This window comes from Simochromis diagramma, unplaced genomic scaffold, assembly GCF_900408965.1.
Source record: "Simochromis diagramma unplaced genomic scaffold, fSimDia1.1 OVJJ01000366.1, whole genome shotgun sequence".
Taxonomy (NCBI): domain Eukaryota; kingdom Metazoa; phylum Chordata; class Actinopteri; order Cichliformes; family Cichlidae; genus Simochromis; species Simochromis diagramma.
The window spans coordinates 348,209-363,089 of NW_024386970.1; the positions used below are offsets into that span (position 1 = coordinate 348,209).

The 14,881-nt window shown below is 45.4% G+C and overlaps 1 long non-coding RNA gene across 1 annotated transcript; it reads right to left on the reverse strand.

The window, feature by feature from the left end:
• Positions 1 to 401: 401 nt before the first annotated feature.
• On the reverse strand, positions 402 to 10,601 carry LOC120737871. The gene is made up of 3 exons (XR_005696859.1): positions 10,592 to 10,601; positions 7,683 to 7,688; positions 402 to 586 (listed from the first exon to the last, which is right to left on the reverse strand). It is a non-coding gene; the product is annotated as an uncharacterized LOC120737871 (long non-coding RNA).
• Positions 10,602 to 14,881: the final 4,280 nt, after the last annotated feature.

Consider the following 14,881-nt stretch of genomic DNA (forward strand, 5'->3'; position numbering starts at 1 on the left):
CATTCCTGCGTGCAAAAAATGTATTTCCTTGTTTACTATCATCCACACACACAAACACACACAACAGCAGCCCCTCTCGCTCAGTTTTTGCACTTGTGCTCGCTCACAATGTGTTGCTCGCGCTCTCAACATTTCTGCCCGTGCGCGCTCAACTCTTTCTCTACACCGTTATATTTGTGCCACAAAACCAGCCAATCACAGACTTGGATGCAAAAATATCTGATTGGCTGTTTTGGTCTCCAATCAGCTCGAAATGACGAAATGCAATATCCCAGAATCCATTTCGTCCAAAACTCAAACGAGGCAGTGGCGGAGGAACACAGAGTGGTGGAGTTTGAAATATTACGCTTTCTGGGTCACAAAATAAACTTTTAAGATATTTTCATGCGAGAATGGTGCTGTGTGAACTTCAAATATCTGCTCGATTCATCAAGACATCACATATTTGCATAAGTACTCTAACGTTTTCGGAGATGCCTTGCCAAGTTAGCGACTTTGTTGCTATATTTAGCGAGTTTTCAGAGCCCCTTAGCGACTTTTTTTCTAAAAAAGCGACTAGCCACAAATCTCGTGACTTTTTCTGGTGCTCGTTAACGTGTTGGCCGTCCAGCCCCACGCACGGGGCGATCCGCGGTAGCTCGTTAACGGAGATTTGCCGCGTTATGGCGTTAATGTCATTTTAACGAGATTAACGCTGACAGCACTAGTGGGAACACAACGAATATGACTGCACATTTACTCCGACATCATCCTAGTGCAAAGACAAGTGGAAGCAGACAAAAACAACAAGCACGCATGCTACAAACTTTACCCGAGTCATTTAGACAGCCGTTAGCACATGATTCTCCTTATGGGGACCTGACATGTTTAATATGCTGCTGAGAATATAGCCCAGAAGAAGCATATAGTATAGCTTTAATTTTGGAAAGAGACATTTCTCTGTATCTATCCAACTGGCTAGCCTGCTAATGCACCTGCATGCTGTGGTCTCACAAATATACTATAGACTAAAGAGCATTAATACCATCTATTATCTAACCAGGGATAAATGGGTGTGTGAAGGGAGTCTAATGTTGGTGTGTTTCAGCACAAACTCAGGAGGAGACCGAAATAATGGCAGGCTTGTGAATATAACTGTCAGGGTCCTTTTTTCCTATTTCCTCTGTTCCTGTCAGTGTTATGAAACGGCTGTGTGCCGGCGCTCTAACAGTCAGGAGGAGTTTGGGCAGTGCTCTGGCTCGCTGCTCAGCCCACGGGCAGGTCTGCTGTGTCTCCTGAGCGAGCTTGGACACCTGTTTTCTATTTGCTCGTCAGATCTCTGGCTCTAAATGCCGAGTGAAACTTGCACTCTTTGCCAGGTTGCTGTCACCCTCAACAGCCTGCTGAGAATCAGGCCTTTCCCTCGTGAATTTCCAGTTTCCTGACCTTGCTCTCTTGTCCTCTGTCCTTGTTGTTTCCTGTTGTGTGGATGGATTTAGCATTAACTACAAATAAAGATTTCTCCAATTTGTTCTTTACCTGGATATTTCCTGTCTGAACCCAGATTCACCGTCTCATTCTGTGCTGGGATAAAACAGGAGTGAGACTTGCACGTGTCTCTGAGGTTCACTGGTTCTCGTGTTTATCACGACGGGTCCACAGAGTTTAGCTCTTGCTGTCCTTACCGGTGCCTCAGACGAAGGACTGACACGGTGCTACTAAACCAAACACGATACAGCTGTACTCACCGAGCTCATTAAACCTACTGATGTATATGGAAATATGTTGTTGCCATTTTTCCTTCAAATATCCTGAATTTTCTTCATTTTCATGAACACGTTTGTGTCCACTGATTCGTGTCCATGTAGACTAAAGTCTGATTTCAGGTCATGGAGATTTGATCATTTCAGTTCAGTCCCACTTTTCTTTGATGTTACTGTTACGTGTTCATTTCATTGGCTGCTTTGTTGCTCACGCTTTGCCACCGGTCTGGTTGTTGCTGCTGAATAAAAGTGTGATATTGTTTAAAAAGAGGTCTGATGATCAGTGACGCAGCATCGTAGCTCTAACAGATGTAACATGTTGACTGGCACAGTTTGACTGCTGGGCTTTCCTTTGTGAGACCATGTTACTGTCCTTCCTGTTTGATACCTTTAAATATTTTTTTAACATTTGACCTTCCTCACTGAGTCCTGATGGATGTTTCACACCAGATATCCTCCTTTAAACGCCTTCTTTATTCCCCTGAGATCAGCTCCACCTGAGAGCAGCTCCACCTGTCAGAGCAGCTCCACCTGTCAGAGCAGCTCCACCTGAGAACAGCTCCACCTGAGAGCAGCTCCACCTGTTAGAGCAGCAGTGAGAGCGTTTGTCACCCCACAGAAAAGTTAAGCTCTGGTTAGGAACGTTCACAAAATGACAAATTATTCATCATAACGATTTCAATTAAAGAGGAGTGTTTCAATCAGCGCCACCTGCTGCGAGGCAGATGTTACGGTGCTTTTATTGTGAAGGCTGTTTCACAGACGTCATTTTTGTTGTTGTTGTCTTGAAAACGAGCCCGATGCAGTTCATTAGACATTCTGCTGCATCCTCTATGCGTAGTATTTAAAGCATGTTTTTCTCTCTCGAGCTGATTTAAGATATACAGCCGAGACATTGAACTCACCTCCAGTGCTTACTGGGGAAAACAGATCAATTACTAAGTCATTTATTTTGCGTTTTAAATCAGATCACATCAGCCTGTCCTTGTAAAGTCCTCTGAGCCTCATCGCGACGTGAAGCACTGAAGGAACGACTGGAAACGCCCCTGATAACGTACACGGAGAGATGTCCCATCAGCCGTTTGTTTAACATTCTGCGTAGAGCTGAGGAGAACAGAAAAGCATCAAGGACGATCTGGTCCTGCGAGCAGAATAATTGATCTGTTTTTAAATATTCATTAGAAGTTTGGGAAAATGTGACTGAGTGCATGTTCATGATTTTAGCCTGTTGGGTTTAAGGATCCAGAAGTGACCACATCTGGATCTTGGTGTGGAGCGCTAGCCTGCTTGCTTATCAGGCTGCATTCATCCTGAGCAACAACTAAAATCCTTAAATTTCACTCACCAAACCGGAGCTGGGACTTGTGGGTCTGTTGGTGCAGTAACCTCACAGCAGAGATATTGTTGGTCAGATAAAGTCATTAAAAAGGCTCCAAGCAGCTATTGCCACCTGTGCCACCATCCACCTGTCAATCAAAGAGGCCACGCCCCTAATACATATAAACTTGAAGCCTTTTGTGAATGGGGGAAATATTTTACATGCGGGCCTCACTGTATCTGCTGGCTTTGGCACGCTCACTTCATTTTTAGCCCCTCATGTTGCTGAACAGGTAACCTGGAGGAACTCGAACACAAAGTGATCTCTCCAGGGAGCCTGATCACTAGTGATGTGCGATACCACTGATTTCCTGCTTCATAATGATTACAGGACATCAGACAACTTGTTTTTATTGCTTAATAATGCAGAATAATCATATAGAAATAAAATAAAAAAAACTGATGTTGTGCGCTATTTGAGCATGTTGCCTGCCTGCAGCACTAAAGGACTCTGCGAGAGACGTCTGTCTCGCCCTAGCAGCACCTGTCCCTGTCCTCCTCTTCTGTTCGCCTCAACATAAGCTTATCATATTCTGTGATGTGATTTACTCCGAGGTGTTTGACAAGGTCAGTAGTGTTGCCACAACAACGTGTCCACACATGACTCTGTTTGCGCTCAGCCATTGTTGTGAGTGTGCATGCCAGGGGCTGCGACACATTTATACAGCCGTATTCCGCATATGACTATGAAAGGCCTAAGAGGAAGTAGTTCCTTCCAAATTAGACGATCCGAATTGTATAGTTTCTTTCCACTGCGTTCATTTTAATGGAAGAACTACAAATTTACCCCAGAGTACTAAAATATCGATATTATAATATGAGAATCGATTCTAGAACATAAATTGCTGGTATCGGAAGAATCGATATTTCAGTATCGATCCGCACACCACTACTGATCACGTCTAAACTACCTCAGCTACGTCCTTGAATGTGGAGAAGCAGCGTCTCTACTGTGAGCCACACCTGAGTGACTCATCTCATCGACCTGTCACAGAAGGAGAGCTCATGCTGATAAGTGAGGCTAACGATCGTTACAGAGGTTTTTACTTTTTTCTTTGAGCTGCTTTTTGTTTTAAACCCTAATATAAAAATTTAATATCCTCAGCCTTAACACCAGCCCTCCACAAGGCGGTGTGAGTCCATACTGTACACTCTGTACACACGACTGTGTTAGTTCCCACCCAGACAACACAGTCATTAAGTTCACAGATGATACCACCGTGTGGGGGCTCATCTCTGGGGGAGACGAGACAGCGTACAGAGCCGAGGTTCAGAGGCTGTTGGATTGGTGTGTAGACAGCAACCTGGACCTCAAAACCAGCAAGACAACAGAGCTGGTACTCGACTTCAGAAGGAGGAAGTCCGAGCTGGAGCCCATCAGCATCAACGGGGAGTGCGTGGAAACGGTGTCCAGGTTCAAGTTCCTGGGTGTGCACATAGACACAGACCTCCTGGAGCTCAAACACCTCTGCAGTTTTGAAGAAGGCCCAACAGCGTCTCCAAAAGATCATTGGACATCCTCTTCCCTCCCTGAAGGACCAGCACAGCACTCGCTGTCTCCAGAGGGCACGCAGCATCCTACAGGACTGCACACACCCAGGACACCGGCTGTTTGAGCTGCTGCCGTCTGGCAGGAGGTTCAGGCTGCTGAGGTCAAAGACAACCAGACTCAAGGACAGCTGTTACAGAGGGGCAAGAGCCCTAATCAATGATATCAGCTGACCTGATTGGCTACCTGCCTGGACTTTTGGGGGGGTAACAACAACAACAACAATAATAATGTTGTTGTTGTAATAATAAAAACAAGGTGTAATAATAATTAATGTGCAATAATAACAATAAAAGTTACATTACTGTGTCGTGTTGTTGTGGGACGACGTGGGACAATTTTCCAATTTCATTGTGCTATTGTTCTATGTATGACTCTGCAATGGCAATAAAGAGTTATCTTATCTTATCTTAGCTTATCTTAGCTTATCTTATCTTATCTTATCTTAGCTTATCTTTAAAAGTTTTGCTTGCTAGAAAGTCTCCCAGTGTCAACACAACTTTCACCATGAAAGGTTCTCTACATGAAGTTATTTCATGTCTTTCACATCACTGTAGAAGAATTTCGGCCCACTTTTCTTCGTAGAGTTGTTTGAAATCAGACACATTGGAGTTTTCCAGCATGTTTAAGTTCACCCTGAAGATCTCAGTCTGACTTAAGTCCAGACTTTGACTCGGACACTCTGAAACCTTCATTTTGTGTCTGTGAGCCAATCAGAGGTGGACGTGCTGCTTTCGGATCATTGTCCTTCTGCCCGAGTGCTTTTGAGCTTCAGGGCACGGACTGATGGGCGGACATCCTCCTTCAGGGTTTTCAGGCCACAGTTCTGTCAGTTGCAGCGAGTCGTCTGTATGCTGGGATGTTTTTGCTCAGCAGTGGTTTTCTCCTTGGACTCTCCCATTGAGGCCATTTTTATTCTGTCTCATTGTTATCGTTGACCTCTGACCTTTGCTGATCTGAGTGAGGCCTGCAGGTCTGTAGATGTTGGGGGTGTCCAAATTCATGGGCTGCATCCTCCTGAGGACCCGGCCTTCGCGGTCTACGTGGGCCGGGTCCTCAGAAGGTTGGGTAGGCCGGAAGTAAACGGCTGTGAAATGTGACGGTCCAGCCTTCAGGTCTGCGTCACCGCTGTCTCGGTGGAGTTTAATAAACTCGTCCGTCTGCTCCTTGCTGTCTAAAATATAACAGGACACTGGCGTAAACTCTCGACCGTCTCACACTTCTGTTTAATTTTCTGTTTGACGTTTATTCAGCTGTGTGAAAACCACCTGGGGGATTAATAAAGTTTTATTTTGACTAATCTAACAACTTTAATCTGAGCTAAACCGATTTACTCACGAACAAATAAAACACTGAAAAATGTTGGAAACTGGAATTGGCTGGGCCGTGCTATGAATTCTGGGATGTGGCGGGCCACGAAGGATACACCCAACCCATCCTTCAAATCTGGGGAAACGGAGGACGCATTTGGAGGAGTCTAAGAATTGGGACAGCCTTCATCGCGTCGCTGTGACGTAATCGGCCTACAAATGTGGCCTCAGGAGGATGCGGCTCCTGAATTTGGACACCCCTGTTGTTCTGGGTTCGTCTGTGACCTCCTGGATGAGTCGTCGATGGACTCTTGGAGTAATTTTGGTCGGCCGGTCGCTCCTGTGAAGGTTCAGCACTGTTCCAGGTTTTCTCCATGTGTGGATAACGACTCTCACTGCGGTTCACTGGAGTCCCAGAGCCTTAGAAATGTCTCTGTAACAGGTAGTTTTCCTAATAGGACAGGTAGGTTTGGACAGCTTCTTTGCTCTTATTAGGTCTAATATTTAAAGTTTGATCAGCATTTTTGAATTAATATGCAAATAACATAAACCAAAGGGCGATGTGTGTGATGCTCTCACTGTGGCTCACTGCTGACAGCATAGATAGAACTTTAATAAATGAAATCATTGTTTCAAACCTGCGTTGTACTCACTCTGTTTATCTTTCTCTAATACTAACGTTTGCTATGAAACATGCAAATATGGGAAACTTTTCACAGCACTGTGTTTATTTGGGCGTCTTTGCTCTCTGTTATTCAGTTTTCAGACGTTGTCACAGTCGAAATGAACACGAGGCCATTTGTTCTCCTGAACTCTTCCTCAGAGATTTAACTCACCTCCTCATAAATGCACAGCGACACGCATGCCGGCGTTCAGCACGCCGACAGGCCGGCACTGAACGTGTTTGTACTGAGATGGATTTCAAACAGTGATTGAAAATGTATTTCATAACATAAACCCTGCATTTCTTTTTTTGACTAGTGTGCTTTGATATATTGCATTACTTGACTTAAACCTCCTGCAGTGCTTTAAAAATACTGTTCAGCATGCAGAGGACTTGGAAAAGATATTTTCTGGCTTCACAAACTGCCAAGAAAGCTTCTCGCCACACAAACATCCTTGTCAACGAGTTTGTAGAGAAAATAAATCAACCAGTGTCACATGTATGCTCCTCGTGACGAATGTGTCTTCAGCTGTAAGTTTAAAGAATAATTCCTCGATTCTTTCCAGACCAGCGCTCATGCTGGATCTCGCAGCTCTGAGCTGTCCGCCTGGGCCTCTTTGATACCATGAAGCGGCACAGCAGAACCAAAAAACTAATTTGTTTTTGTCACAGGAGCAGGAATGAAAACTTTCCAAACTTGTGACACAACTTTTGTTCCAGCGGGCTCAGAGCTGAAGGCGAGCCCGGGCCGCACGCAGATGAGAGCGTCGGCTGCGCTCCTTCAGGTGTGTCGGAAAGGCCGAGGTAATGCGGTTTGTAGAAAGCGCCTCCCTCTCGTCTCCTGTTCACGATGGCCAGCAGGCACCGAGTTCAGGATTCTGTTTGTTCCATTTTCGTCTTGACGTTACACCAGTGAAAATGTCACAGCACAAAGGAGCTCTGATTCCCGCTGAAGCACTGCTCACACGGCTTATTTCGCCCTGCTCGTTGCCCTTCTTGTGCGTATAATCAGCCGGTCTGGAGGAGGGATGAAGGATCACTTGCTGCTAGAGCACGCACTGCTCATTGCTGATGAGATGAAGCATTTGTTGTCCAGAGATGACATTTCACTTCAGCTCAGTGAAAGAACAGATAATTAACCGTGTTTTGACACAAAAACCTCATCTGCACAGTTTTATGTATGGTAGCTTTACGTAATATTTTTCTCAGTCTGATCCAACCCACCAGCTGGACAGTACTCAGTATCTGTATTTGCTCTTCAGCCAATCAAACGCACAAACGGGCCTCCTGGTTTCTGTGGCAGCCGGATGTTTGACTGCGCCAGTCGCTGACGGTTGTTGCACAGGCTGACGTGGTGGTTAGCACGTTGTTTTCACCGTCATAAATACAGAAGGCTGTATTTTGCACTCACATCGGTGCTTTTGGGCTCCGTTTATGAACTTGAGTGACCGCAAAGTTATGCAGAGAAACTGAATATGAAGTAGGATGAAAGTGCAGAGAGGAAAGCAATTGTGCCACTGGATATCTGGGCCTCTGCTTTGATTCTGACCCTTCCTTTGAAGCCATGCCAGTGGCGTGGCTCACAGGGACGGCGAAGTCCGTCAGACCACCGCTTTGATCCAGACCGAAATATCTCAAAATGTATTTGAAGTTATAAACAGTGCAGTTTCTAGCGCGCATTACAGCAGCGCTCCCGCTCACTGAGACACAAACACGACTACACGCACTTATCCTCCGCTCACGTAAACACGAGTTGTTTAACAATGTTTACGTTGTAGGTTTTAGAAATCTGTCCTCCTCACAGATGTCCTGAGGATTGAAACACGTGACCTCAGGTGGGCGAACCTGCTGCATGGCTGTGAACTGCTGCTGGAGATGAACATCACGTATGTGTGCTGTGATGCAGCGGCGCGAGCACGTGGAAACGATTAGGAACCTCTGGAGGATCTAAATGAAGTCTCTGCGCTGGCAGCAGTGATGCTTCCTGAAAGTTCTCTGGGGACCAATCAGAGAGGCCTGAATATCTCTGATGGGTCCAATTATTTCTGAGTTTGTTTGCTTAGTTTATGCGAAGCCCTCAGAGTGCTCCGTGACCTCATATGCAGAGCATTAATAACATTAGTGAGACGGCTAGAAACAGATATCGTATTTCTCAAATGCTGGCTTCTCATCACCGGCTCTCTGTTAAACCCAGAATTAAATTTCAAACCGTTCTCCTCACATATACGGCCCTGCATAATCAGGCCCCATCATATCCCAGCAGTTCCATATTATGCTAATAGAGCACTTCTCTGTCAGGCTGCAGGCTTATTTGTGGTTCTTTCTAAAAGTAAAGGCGGGCGAGCCCTCGGCTCTCGCCGTGCTGTCTGGAACACAGCACCTCCATCCTGTGTCTGATTTTGTTGCTTCTTCACGTGACTGATGAACAGGACAGCAGGGGGGTGGAGTTTGTCTGCGGCGTACATCACACGTCTCTATAATCTATAAAACAAACGGACCTGTTTCAGGTCCTTAAAAGCGGCTGGGACAGGAATTCCTGGGAGGAAACGTGGCGGTGTCACAGGTGTCGACACCATGTCAGATGATGTCCCAGAGGACTGTGCAGACAGATGCGTTGCTGCTGCTGCACTGAGTGTCTGAACAGCACGGCGACAGCGGAGGATGATGGCGCGGTGAAGACGCTGAGCTAACCGGCCACAATCGCCTCCCGTCAGGCTCAGCGTGTCTGAAGGTCTCCAGCAGAGATGCAGACCTCGCTCTGAGTTTATTCTCACACAGCTCGTAGCAGTGAAGCCTCTGCAGGAGGCGTGGAGTAAGGAGGAGGGGAGGTTTGTGAGATGGGCTCAGACAGACATGAATACATCACTTTTTTTGTTGTTGTTTGGAAAATGAATAATGGAGTGTGCCTTTCACCCCAGCAGAGCTCAGCTCAAACTAGAGTTGCAATGGTATTAATAACATATCACATAAATGTAAAACTGGTTCATTTCCCCCTAAAATCCAAACCGTCTACTCTAAGCTGCGGTTTCACTTAAACCTTCTTTCCCTCATAACTCCAGCGTCTCTCTCGATGAAGCAGATCTATCTGTCCCTCGTGTGCAGCCGACATCACAGCTTTGGAGCTTTGCTCTGTGGTCCTCCTGAGCTTGGTGTGCAGCTCACAGAGGAACACATCATCTGTGACATCGTTCAAAGAGTGCCCGGGCTCTCCCTCAGAGATGGGGCGAGCAGCTCGGTCGTTCGAGAAGGACTCGGGGCAATCGTTTTCCTTTGAACTGATCCACAGTGAGCGTCTCAGGGGAACTAATATTCAGCTGGATCCTTGTTTATGTTTTAACCCTCATCACTCAAACAGAAACACTGTGGGACGCTGCGTGTCACGGCCGGGACGCCGGGTGTTTGTGGAGCAGACAACACGAGAGACAGAACAAAAAGCAAACTAAAATATGACCTGAGCTGCTGAAGGTAAAGCAAGACATGAAGAAACACAAACTGACGACCTGACGCTGAGCGCAGGAAGACACAGGACTACACAATAACGAGGGAAGTGGAAACACAGCTGACATGAATGAACATGACGCCACAGGGGAAGGAAAACTAAACACGCTGAACATGGAAACACAAGACTTTCAAAATAAAACAGGAAACACAGAGAGACGTAAACCGGGAAACACAAGCTTGGTACGAAAGACAGAAAGAGGGAGCGAGGAGAACGAGAGAGAAAGGGAAGAGTAGAGCTGGGCGATATAAGATGTTTTCATATCACGATATGTTTTTTTCATTTCAGGCGATAACGATATCTATCACGATATCAGCCAAATAACTATATTTGTAAGATTTAAATGTGCCGTTGCTCACAAGTAAAATGTGAAATAATCAGCAGCTTGTTTTTATTTAAATATTTATTTCCCATAATAAGTTCAACAGGGTAGATGTACTTAAGGAACACGAGACTTTTTCAGATAAATAAAGGCAAATATTGCAAACTACACAAAAGGCAGCCGCTAAAGTGTTTAAGTTTCAAAATAGAACAAACAAAACAGACTAAACTGTCAGTTCCACTTAGAAACAAAATATTAATTCTAAAAATAAATCTTAGTTTGTTTTACAGAAGAACAGACAAAACTGACTAACTTTTGTCAATATCAAATAAACTGAGAACTAAAAGGAAATTCTCAATCTCTCCTTGTTGTATAGCTGAGCTTTTCAAACAGTTTTAACAGTTACTTTAGTCTGACAAAAGCCGAATGACGAATTAGCGCTTCCAGTCAGAGACTGAGCTGCACCGCTTTATTGTATTTCCAGACTTGCTTTCGGCACAATTTACAGTGGACGCTGCTCTGTTTTTGTCAGACTTGAAATAGCCGAAATACCTTCACACTACGGAGCTTCTATGGCTCTTCCGTTCGACAATCTCTCCGGCGTTGGAACCATCATCTGTTTTCTCTTCGGTAACCTTCGGTCACGCTCTCGGTTGATTTTTCTAGTCGGCACACTCATTTCCTCCGTTACCCGGCGACACAGCGGCCGGCTGCTTCCCAAACAAATACACATGTGCGGCTTGGCACTTGTGCTGTACGTAACAAGTCACGTGACGTGACGCTGCGGCTGTGATTGGTTCGGCTCTGCGCTACTTAATTTGGATTGGCTGTTCTTCTTTTTTTTTTTTAAGAGGACAAGAGCGGTGAGGTCTATCGCAATAGTTTAATCTTTCTATCGAGAAAAAGTTATTTCGCGATACATATCGTTATCGTTCTATCGCCCAGCTCTAGGGAAGAGGGAACGAGACATGGTGGGCGTACACTACAGATGGTGGAGACGAGACGCCGAGCTGAGACAGCATCCAATCAAAGCAAAGAGTAACTAATAGAAACTAAACTACCAAAAACACCACAACCTGAAACATGCCGGGACACAGCCCCCCGACACTGTGTCGTTTGTCTTACAACATCAGCACCACGTTGTCTGCTTCTCCTGGAGGTAAATGTGTGCTTCCCATCTCTGGCCTCGTCAGCCACAGTGGTGTAGATCCTGAAGTCTCTCCTGGACAGCACTCTGCCATGTCGTTGTGAGGTGTACACCCCTCTGACACAAGATCAGACTGCTCCAACAAAGTTATGGAGACAGCTTTTATTGTGACTTTCTGCGAGTTCTTCATGATCTAAACACGGCACTGTGTGCTTACATGCAGGTCACTGCCTCGACGCGCTGCAGGTACTCCCTCCTTTTGTCTGTTTTAGCGGAGCTAGCTGTTCCTGTCTGCGGGAGCTGGGAAACACTGCCTTGGAATAGCTTTGCTTTGTAGCGGCTCCAAACGCCACCGTCCCCGTGTGACTGTGTCCTTTCATGTTTTATTAAACAAGCTCAGTGCCTCTACAATTTTTCACTCCACCCTTCACAAATGTGTTGATACAGTAGCGAAGGCTCGTTTTCCATCCTCATCCTGTGGGTGCTGAGACAGCTTTAACTGGTTGGGACGTGTCCTGGTCCTCTATCAGGACAAACGTCTTCAGACCACACAGCAGCTCTCCCTGTTCTTCTCTTCCCCGTCGACAATATCAGAAAATAATACTAAACTGCAATATTAATACAGCTTTCACTGCAGGGGTCATTTCATCCCATATCATCACATTTTCTGCTTTAGCTAAAAATGTTATGGTCCAGAGTTTGGGCATATATAATGAGTGCTGTGAAGCTTTTTATTTTTTAAAAGGCCCATCGACCCACTTTCACACTGAAATATGAACATGGGTGGATATACATGGTGGATATATGAAGCTAAATATCAGAGCTGTCCGCGCACAGACATCAAAAATGTGGACCATGAAAGTTTGATGCAGATCTGAGACTTAGCAGTGCTAAGATAGATTTGGTCCGAGCTGTCTGAGAGACAAAACTATGGAGTCAGAGTTTTGTTTAAATGTTGCGCAAGATCAAACGTATTCACCAACAATTCCACGCGCGCAGGTATTCACTGCCACAAACCTGCACGTGCAGCAATGAGCAGTCAAGCGGTCACAGCAGGCGCCACACGTGTGAGTGTCCGTTTACCGGCACGCTCGGTGAAGCTCTGCTCGTTCCAACCAGCCCGACTCTTGTCCACGCATCAGTCAAAGTCGCTGATATCTGCTGCTCAGCTTGAACTCCGGGTCATCTTCTCCACGTCTGCGTGCCTAAATGCTGCCACGTGATTGGCTTATTAGATACTTGCTGTACCTAAGTGGCCGTGAGGCTCTTGTTCAGATCTAGCTCGGTTTCCAGGCCTTCCAACATCCCTCGTGTTCTTCACGGACCTTTGTTGTTTTTGCTCTTTCTCTGAGCGTCCTGCAGTTGCGTGTTTCCCCTCGTTTCACGTGGAAACTAGTTTGTGGTGAAACTCGCGTTTTTCTCCTCTGCCATCTTTCCTGCTCAGCATTGCGATGCTCGGGCTGAGGTGTTTGGGGAGCGTGTGGGATGTTTCCTCACATAAAGATGCTGTAAATTCAAAGAGCGATGGAAGACAGAAAAGGCAAAGTTCACAAACTGAATAATATCACACTCACTTACCCTGAAGTCATCTTGGATATTAGGAAGAACGTGACATTTACATAATCCGGTTATGTAAAAGCTGTTCGCTGTGAACCAGCTGATCAGAACAAACGTGTCGCAGTAAAGCACAAAATCATTAAGCTTCTATTCTGAGAGCTGGGTCCAGGATGTGTAGCGTGAAATTAAAATAGCAGTGTGCTTCCCAACAGCTCGATGCAGCGGTGTTTGAGCTGCTGGAGTCCTGGAAATTATGTTTTGACACTGAATGCAAATCACCTCTTCCCCTTCCCCTGTTATCAAAGGCGTCCCTGCGGCACTCTGAGCCTCCGCTGGCAGACGAGCCGATGATTCAGCACAGCAGAAGCAGCGCTGCTCGCTGTGCGCCACCCTCGACCCGCGGATGTGCCAGTGTTGGTTGGCTTTGATCGCCACAGAGGAGCGCTGGAGCCTTGAGGCAGGCGGTAGACACCAGCCGGGGGTTTGAATCGGGATCTGTCTTGTCTTTGCCTCGTTTTCACCTTTTTTAACACAAAAACCCCTCAACGTCACTCTCGGCCCCTCCGAGAATCCCTCTCGGGCTGAGCGAGGTGTGAGCGTGGGCATTAAGCTGAGGATGAGCAGTAATCCAAACAGAAGCAGATTAATGACTCACCTTGTGTCGTGGATGGATCATCTCAGCCTTGGCTCAGTTTGGTCTGTTTCAGCGTGTTCTACCTGCCACGTGGTGGTCTCCGTCTGCGCCCACCGGGGACAGTTTCACCACCTTCACGGTGATGGTGTGTTTCTTAACTGGACACTCAGTGGACACCTTGGTGTTAAACCTCGTGGGACAAACAGAAAATCGCCTCAGGCTGAGACAAAATCTATTTTTAATTGATCTAAACTCCGAAAAGATCTCAAGAACTTTCACTCTTATATGTGTTTGTTATTATCATGGAAGCAAAAATAATGCCTTTGTACCGACGGACCATCATCATCAGGGCGCAGCAGTCAGCTGGCCTTCACAGGCGCGACTGACGCGGTGTTTGATTCAGTGCGGAGAAAAAGATTTGTAATTTTACAGAATTTTCCTGTAATTTTAAATAATGTCGTACAAAATAAGGAAAAATCCATAACTGTGAATAAACTTGAACTGAAAACTCCCACAAAAAAGACATAATTTCACACATATGTGATTTTATGTAAAAAGAAATAATGTTAAATTCTAGTTTAATGCTGTAACTAAAAATCTAACATTTGATGCCCTGAGAGAAGATTATACAGAAAGAGGTCTGAGTTGTGTAATCGCGCAAAGATCAGTTATTATTGGATGTTTTCACTGTAAAGAAAAAAGAAAGAAAGAAAACAACGATACAGCAGCACGTCATAAGTGCAAATAATAAAATATTTTGTTTATTTTGAAAATAAATAAACTGAGTAATATCACTCGTGAGTTCTGTATCTTGAAAACTATATTTTGTAAGTAAGTAAGTAAAACTTTATTTATATAGCACCTTTCAAGATAAAAATCACAAAGTGCTTCACGGAAGCTAAAACCTAAAAATAAAAATCAACTAAAAGCAAGTTTAAAAATTTGGGTTTTTAGCTGTTTTTTAAAAGCGACCACTGAGTCCACAGATCTCAGGCTCAAAGGGAGAGAGTTCCACAATCTGGGGGCCACAGTTCCAAAAGCTTTGTCGCCTTTTGTTTTCAGCCTCGTGTGTTGGACAGC